Source organism: Hippopotamus amphibius, chromosome 2, assembly GCF_030028045.1.
Source record: "Hippopotamus amphibius kiboko isolate mHipAmp2 chromosome 2, mHipAmp2.hap2, whole genome shotgun sequence".
NCBI lineage: Eukaryota > Metazoa > Chordata > Mammalia > Artiodactyla > Hippopotamidae > Hippopotamus > Hippopotamus amphibius.
In genome coordinates this window covers 115537623-115545422 of record NC_080187.1, presented here as the reverse complement: position 1 = coordinate 115545422, position 7800 = coordinate 115537623, and positions in this window count along the sequence as shown.

Sequence of the window (7800 nt, the reverse complement as noted above, 5' to 3'; positions counted from 1 at the left end):
TCCGTATGTATTGAGGTGCTCCTATGTTTGGTGCATAGATATTTACAGTTGTTATATCTTCTTCTTGGATTGATCCCTTGATCATTATATAGTGTCCTTCCTGATTATGTTCTGATATTTGTTGTTTCCTTTCCTCTGCTAACTTTGGATGTAGTTTGTTCTTTTTTTAAATTTTTTGATGTGTGACATTAGGCTGTTTGAGATTTTTCTTTTTTCTTAATGTAGGCGTATATTGTTATAAAGTTCTTCCCATAAGGTTTAGTGTGTTGTGTTTCCATTTTCATTTGTTTCAAGATATTTTATTTCCATTTTGATTTCTTCTTTGACCCATTGTTTATTGAAGAGTGTGCTGTTCAATTTCCACATATTTCTGAGTCCTTCAGTTTTTCTCCTGTTAATTAATTTCTAGTTTCATACCACCATGGTTTGAAAAGTTGTTTGGTATCAATTCAGTCTTCTTAAATTTGCTGAGAATTGTTTTGTGGGCTAACATATGATCTATCTTGGAGACTATTCCATGTGCACTAGAGAAGAATATGTATTTTGTTGGTCTTGGATGGAATATTCTGCATATGTCTATTAGGGCCATTTGGCCTAAAGTATTTCCTTATTTATTTTCTGTCTAGATGGTGTGTTCATTGTTGAAAGTGGGATAGTAAAATCTTCCATATTATTGTATTGTTATCTATTTCTGCCTTTTTCTCCCTTTTTCACTGTGAATATATTTGGGTGCTCTAATGTTGGGTGCATTTGAATTTACAATTGTTGTATTCTCTGCTGAATCAACCCCTTTATCATTATGTAACGACTTTCTTTGTCTCTTGTTACAGTGTTTGAGTTAAAGTCTGTTTGTCTGGTATAGGTATAGCTATCCATGGTCTCATGTTGTTTGCCTTTGCAGGAAATCTTTTTTTTATCCCTTCACTTTCAGTCTGTGTGTCTTTGAATCTGAAGTGAGTCTCATGTAGGGAGCATTTAGTTGGATATTTTTTAAAGAAAATCCATTCAGCTCCTCTGCCTTTTGACTGGAGAATTTAATCCATTTCCATTTAAAGTTAACTGTTGGTGGGTAAGGACTTACTAATGCCATCTTATTAATATTTTTCTGACTTTTGTAGTTCCATTATTCTTTCTTCCTCTCACTTTCTTTGTGAATTGATAATTTTCTGTAGTTTAAGGTCTGATTCTTTTCTCTTTGTTATCTATCTGTTGTAGGTTTTTGCTATGTAGTTACCATGATGTTTACATAAAACATAAGTATAAGTTGATGACAACAACTTCGATAGGATACAAAAATGCTACCCTTTTACTCCCTCACACCACATATTATGTTTTTTATGTCAAAATTTACCTCTTTTTATATTGCATATTTTTACAAATTGTTAATTGTTATTTTTAATACTTCTGTCCTTTAACCCTTATGCTAAAGTGATTAACACAGTACTATATTACTAGTATTACATTATTCTGAATTTGTCTATATACTTACCTTTACCAGAATGTTTTATATTCTCATATGTTCTCATGTTAGTAATTACCATCATTTCTTTTCAGCTTGAAGAAATCCTATCAGCATTTCTTGTGAGGCAGGTCTAGTGTAGAATAACTCCCTCAGCTTTTGTTTGTTTGAGAACAAACATTGCTGCTTCATTTCTGAAAGACAGCTTTACTGGGTAAAGTATTCTTCTTTAGCAGTGTTTCTCCTTTTGCACTTTGAATTGTTCATCCCACTCTCTCCTGGCCTGCAAGATTTCTGCTGAGTATTCACTGATAGCTTTATTGGGGGTTCCTTTAATATGTGAGGGTTTTCTTCTCTTGCAGTTTTAAAAATTCTTTCTTTGCCTTTGATTTTAGACAGTTTTTTAATAGTGTGTCTTTGAGAAGATCATTTTGGTTTGATATTTGGGGTTGACCTATTAGCTTCATGAACTTGTATGTCCAAATCGTCTCTCGCCAGATAGGGAAGTTATCAGCCATTCTTTCTTTCTTTTTTGGCTTAAAACAGCAGAAATTTATTTTCTCACAGTTTTGGAGGCCAGAAGTCCAAAATCAGGGTGTTTGCGGGGCCAAAATTTCTCCAGAGACTCTAGGAAAGATTCCTTTCCTTGCAATTTCCAACTTTAGCAGATGGCAGTTGGGATTCCTTGGCTTGTAGATGCTCACTCCAATCTCTGCCTCCATTTTCACATGGTCTTTCTCCTCCTTTCTGTCTGTGTCTTCTCCTCTTATTATAAGGTCACTCGTCATTAGATTTAGGGCATGCCTGGATAACCTAGGATGATTGCAAATTAGTTTTTGATGTAATTACACATAATTACACATGCAAAGACCCTTTTCCAAAATAATACCACATTAACAGGTTCCAGGGATTAGAACAAGGGCATATCCAGTGGTGTCCCCATTTAATTCGTTATACCCAACGTGAGGTGCCCTTCCAAGTGATAGGGTAGCATTTGGGATGGCTTTGTCACCTGCACACTGAACTTTCATACAGGTGCCCAAGTCCTATTCTCAAACTTGCCAAGTACCCAGATGGGTTTCTGTGATGCCATTAAACCCAGACAGGATGCAGAGTGGGACCCAGACACAGCTTTGTTTCCTGGTATCTCTCAGTTATGTCTTTTTTTCCTTTCTTTTTAAAAAAATTTTCTTTCTTTTTTATTGAATTAAAATACACATAACATAAAGTTTACCATATTAATAATTTGTTAGCATTTAGTTCAGTGGTACTAAATACATTCACATTGTTGTGCAACCATCTCCACCATCCATCCTCTTAACTCTTTTCATTGTAAATATGAAATTGTCTACCTATTAAACAACTCAACTTTCCCATTCCCCCAGCTTCTGTCAACCACCATTGTATTTTCTGTCTTTTTGATTTTGACTACTCTAAATGCTTCATATAAATGGACTCATACAGTTTTTGTCTTTGTTACTGGTTTATTTCCCTTAACATAATGTCTTCAAGATTTGTCCATGTTGTAGCATATTGCAGAATTTCCTTCCGAAAAGAGAAGTTTTTAGAAAAAAGCAGCAAAATATTCCATTGCAAGTGTATACTGCATTTTGCTTATTCATTCATCATTTGATGGACCCTTGAGTTGCATCCATGTTTTAAACATTATGAATCATGCTGCTCTGAGTATGAGTGTAGAAACATCTCTTCAAGGCCCTACCTTTTTTTGGTATATACCCAGAAGTGGAATTGCTGGGTAATATCATAATTCTATTTTTAATTTATTGAGGAACCTCCATACTTTTTTCCACAGTAGCTGTACCATGTTAAATTCCCACCAACAATGCACAAGGGTGCCAGATTCTCCACATCCTTGTCAGTATGTGTTGTTTTCTGTTTTATTGATAGCAACCATCTTAATGTGTGTAAAGCGGATTCTCATTTTAGTTTTGATCTCATGTGCCTAATGATTAGTGATGTTTGGAATCTTTTCACGTGCTTATTGTCCATTTGTATATCTTCTTTTGAGAAATTCAAGTCCTTTGCCCATTGTTGAATTGGGTAGTTTGTTTTTTAATTGCAATAAAAAATCTATATTCTAGATATTAATCCCCTATCATATGTATGGTTTACATGTTTTCTCACATTCTGTGTGTTGCCTTTTTACTTGGTATATAGTGTCTCATGATGTACACAATTTTAAAATGTTCATGAAGTCCAATTTGTCTTTTATCTTTTGTTGTCTGTGTGCTTAATGTCATTTCCAAGAATTCATTACCAAATCAAATATCATGAAGCTTTTGTCTTGTGTTTTCTTCTAAGAGTTTTATTATTTTAGGTCTTATATTTATGTCCTTGATCCATTTTGAGTTAATTTTGTATATGGTGTTAGGTAAGGATCCAGTGTCATTCTCTTGTATGTGGATATCCATTTTTTGACAGGACCATTTGTTGGAAAGACTACCCCTTACCCATTAAATGGTCTTGATACTCTTGTCTAAAATCATTTGACTGTGTGTGTGAGTGTTTATTTCTTGTCTCTGTATTCCACTCCATTGCTCTATATGTCTGTCTTTATGCCAATTGTATATTGTTTTGATTACTGTAGCTTTGCAATAGGTTTTGAAATCAAGAAGTGTGAGTCCTCCAGTTTTGTTCTTCTTTTTCAAGAATTTTGAACTATTTGGGGTCCCTTGAAATTTCATATAAATTTTTTAGGCTAGGTTTTTTCTATTTTTTCAAAAGTATCTTTGGGATATTGATAGATATTGCATTGAATCTGTGGATCACTTGGGATAATAGTGACATTTTAACAGTATTAGGTCTTTCAATCCATGAACATGGGATGTATTTCCATTTATTTATGTCTTCTTTTATTTCTTTTAGCAATGTTTTGTAGTTTCCATTTTGCAAATCTTTCACCTTTGTGCTTAAACTAATTTCTAAGTATTTTATTCTTTTTTTGATGCTATTGTAAATGGATTTTTTAAAGAATTTTCTTTTTCAAATTGTTCACTGTGCATAAAAATGCAACTGGTTTTTGTGTATTGACTTTATATCCTGCCACTTTGCTGGATTTATTTATTAGTTCTAACTTTATTGGTGTGGAATCTTAGGGTTTTCTAGATATAAGATTATACTAATTGCAAGCAAAGATAATTTTACTTCTTCCTTTCCAGTTTGGAAGCCTTTCGTTTCTTTTTCTTGCCTAATTGCTCTGGCTAGAACTTCCAGTACTATGTTGAATAGATGTGGTGAAAGTGGCCATTCTGGACCTTGTTCCTGATCTTAGAGGAAAAGCTTTCAGTTTTTCATCATAATTCATTGAGAATTATGATGGCTGTGGCTTTTTCATATATAGCTTTTATTATGTGGAGGTACTTTCCTTTTATTCCTATTTTATTGAGGATTTTAATCATGAAAGGTTGTTGAATTTTGTTAAACGATTTTTCTGCTTCATTCAAATGTGCATGTGTTTTTTTCCTTCATTTTGTTGATGTGCCATATTGGTTGATTTTTGTTTGTTGAATGATCCTAGAATTCCATGAATAAATCCCAATTGGTCATGGGGTAAAGTTCTTTCAAAATATGCTAAGTTCTGTTCACTAGTATTTTCTTGACGATTTTTGCACCAATGTTTGTAAAGGATAATGGTCTTTAGTTTTCTTATAGTGTTTGTCTTGCTTTGGTATCAGGGATATTTTGGCCTCACAGAATGAATTAGGATGTGTTTCCTCCTCTTCAATTATTTGGAAACGTTTGAGGAGGATTAGTGTTAGTTCTTCTTTAAATGTTTGGTAAAATTCACCAGTGAAGCCATCATGTCCAGGGCTTTTCTTTGTTGGAAGATTTTTGATTATTGGTTCAATCTCCTTACTACTTATAGTTTGATTCTGATTGTTATCTTTTATGGGGGGGTTAGGGAGGAGCATGAATTTATCTCTAGGTACCTTTTTTTGGTTTGTTTTTGGCTGTGCTGTGCACTTGTGGGATCTCAGTTCCCTGATCGGGTACTGAACCTGGGCCATGGCAGTGAGAGCAGTGAATCCTAATCACTAGATCACCAGGGAACCCTCCCTTTTTTTCTTTTTTTAATCGCAGTATAGTTGATTTACAATATCATATTAGTTTCAAGTATACAACATAGTTATTAAACATTTTTACAGATTATACTCCATTTATAGATACAATAAAATATTGGCTATATTCCTTGTATTGTACAATATATACTTGTAGCTTATTTGTTTTGTACATATTAGTTTGTATCTCTTAATCCCCTATGTTAATCTTGCCCCTCCCCCCTTCTCTCTCCCCATAGGTAATCACTAGTTTCTTCTCCATATCTGTGCGTATTTTCTGTTTTGTTATTTTCTTTCATTTGTTTTATTTTTAGATTCTACATAACAGTGATAACACAGTATTGTTTTTCTCTGTCTGAATTACCTCATTAAGCATAATACACTCCAGGTCTATACATGTTGCAAATGGCAAGATTTCATTCTTTTCTGTGGGTAAGTAATATTACATTGTATATATATGCCACATCTTTTTATCCATTCATCTGTTGATGGACACTTAGGTTGCTTCCACATCTTGGCTATTGTAGATAATGCAGTTACAATTATTGAGGTGCATGTTATCTTTTAAAATTAGTATTTTCCTTTTCTTGGGATGTATACCCAGGAGTGGAATTGCTGGATCATGTGGTAGCTCTATCTCTAATTTCTTGAGGAACTGCCATACTATTTTCCACAGTGGCTGCACCAGCTTACATTCCCACCAACAGTATAAAAGGGTTCCCTTTTATCCACATCATTTCCAACGTTTGTTATTTGTGTTCTTTTTGATGATAGCCATTCTGACAGATGCAAGGTGATACAGAAAAGATCAATGAAGCTAAAAGCTGGTTCTTTGAAGAGGTAAACAACATTGATAAACCTTTAGCCAGACTCAACAAGAAAAAAGGAAGGGGGGAATTCACTGGTGGCACAGTGGTTAAGAATCCACCTGTCAGTGCAGGTGACTCAGGTTCGATCCCTGATCTTGGAGGATACCACATGCCGCAGAGCAACTAAGCCCATGTGACACAATTACTGAGCCTGTGCTCTAGAGCCTGTGAGCCACAACTGTTGAGCCCGTGTGCCACAACTACTGAAGCCCATGCGCCTAGAGCCCGTGTTCCACAACAAAAGAAGCCACCGCAGTGAGAAGGCTGTGCACTGCAATGAAGAGTAGCCCCTGCTTACCACAACTAGAGAAAACGTCTTTGCAGCAATGAAGACCCAATGCAGCCAATAAATAAATGATTAAATAAATTAAAAAAAAAGAAAAAAGGAAGAGGACCAAAATCAATAAAATCAGAAATGAAAAAGAAGTTACAACCAATACCAGAAAAATACAAAAGATCATAAGAAACTACTACAAACAACTATTAAAGTGGACATTAAAATGGACAATCTAGAAGAAATAGGCAACTTCTTAGAAATGTACAATCTCCCAAGACTAAACCAGGAAGAAATAGAAAATATAAGCAGACCAATTATCAGTAATTAAGTTGAATCAGTAACATTAAAACTCCCAACAAACAAAAGTCCAGGACCAGATGGCTTAACAGGTGATACTACCAGACATTTAGAGAAGACATAACACTTATCCTTCTCAAACTATTCCAAAACCTGCAGAAGAAGGAAACCTTCCTAACTTATTCTATGAGGCCACCATCACCCTGATACCAAAACCAGACTAAGATAATACAAGAAAATTACAGGCCAATATCACTGATGAATGTAGATGCAAAAACATTTAATAAAATACTATCAAACTGAATCCAACAATACATTAAAAGGTTCATACACCATGATCAAGTGAGATTTACCCAAGGAGTCAAGGATTTTTCAATATCTGCAATCAACCAATGTTATACACCATATTAACAAATTGAAGAATTAAAAAAAAACATATGGTCACCTCAATTAATGCAGAAAAAGCTTTTGACAAAATTCAACATCCATTTATGATAAAAATTCTCCAGAAAGTGGGCATATAGGGAACATACCTCGCAAAATAAAGGGCATATATGACAAACTCACTAATGTCATACTCAGTGGTGAAAAGCTGAAAGCATTTCCTTTAAGATCAGGAACAAGACAAAAACGCCCACTCTCACTACTTTTATTTAGCATAGTTTTGGAAATCATTCTGGTTTTGATTGTATTTCTGTAAAGATTAGTGACTTTGAGTATCTTTTCACTTGCTTATTGGCCATTTGTATATCTTCTTTAGAAAAATGTCTATTGAGTTATTGTCCATTTATTAAACCAGATTGGTTTCTTAGTATTGAG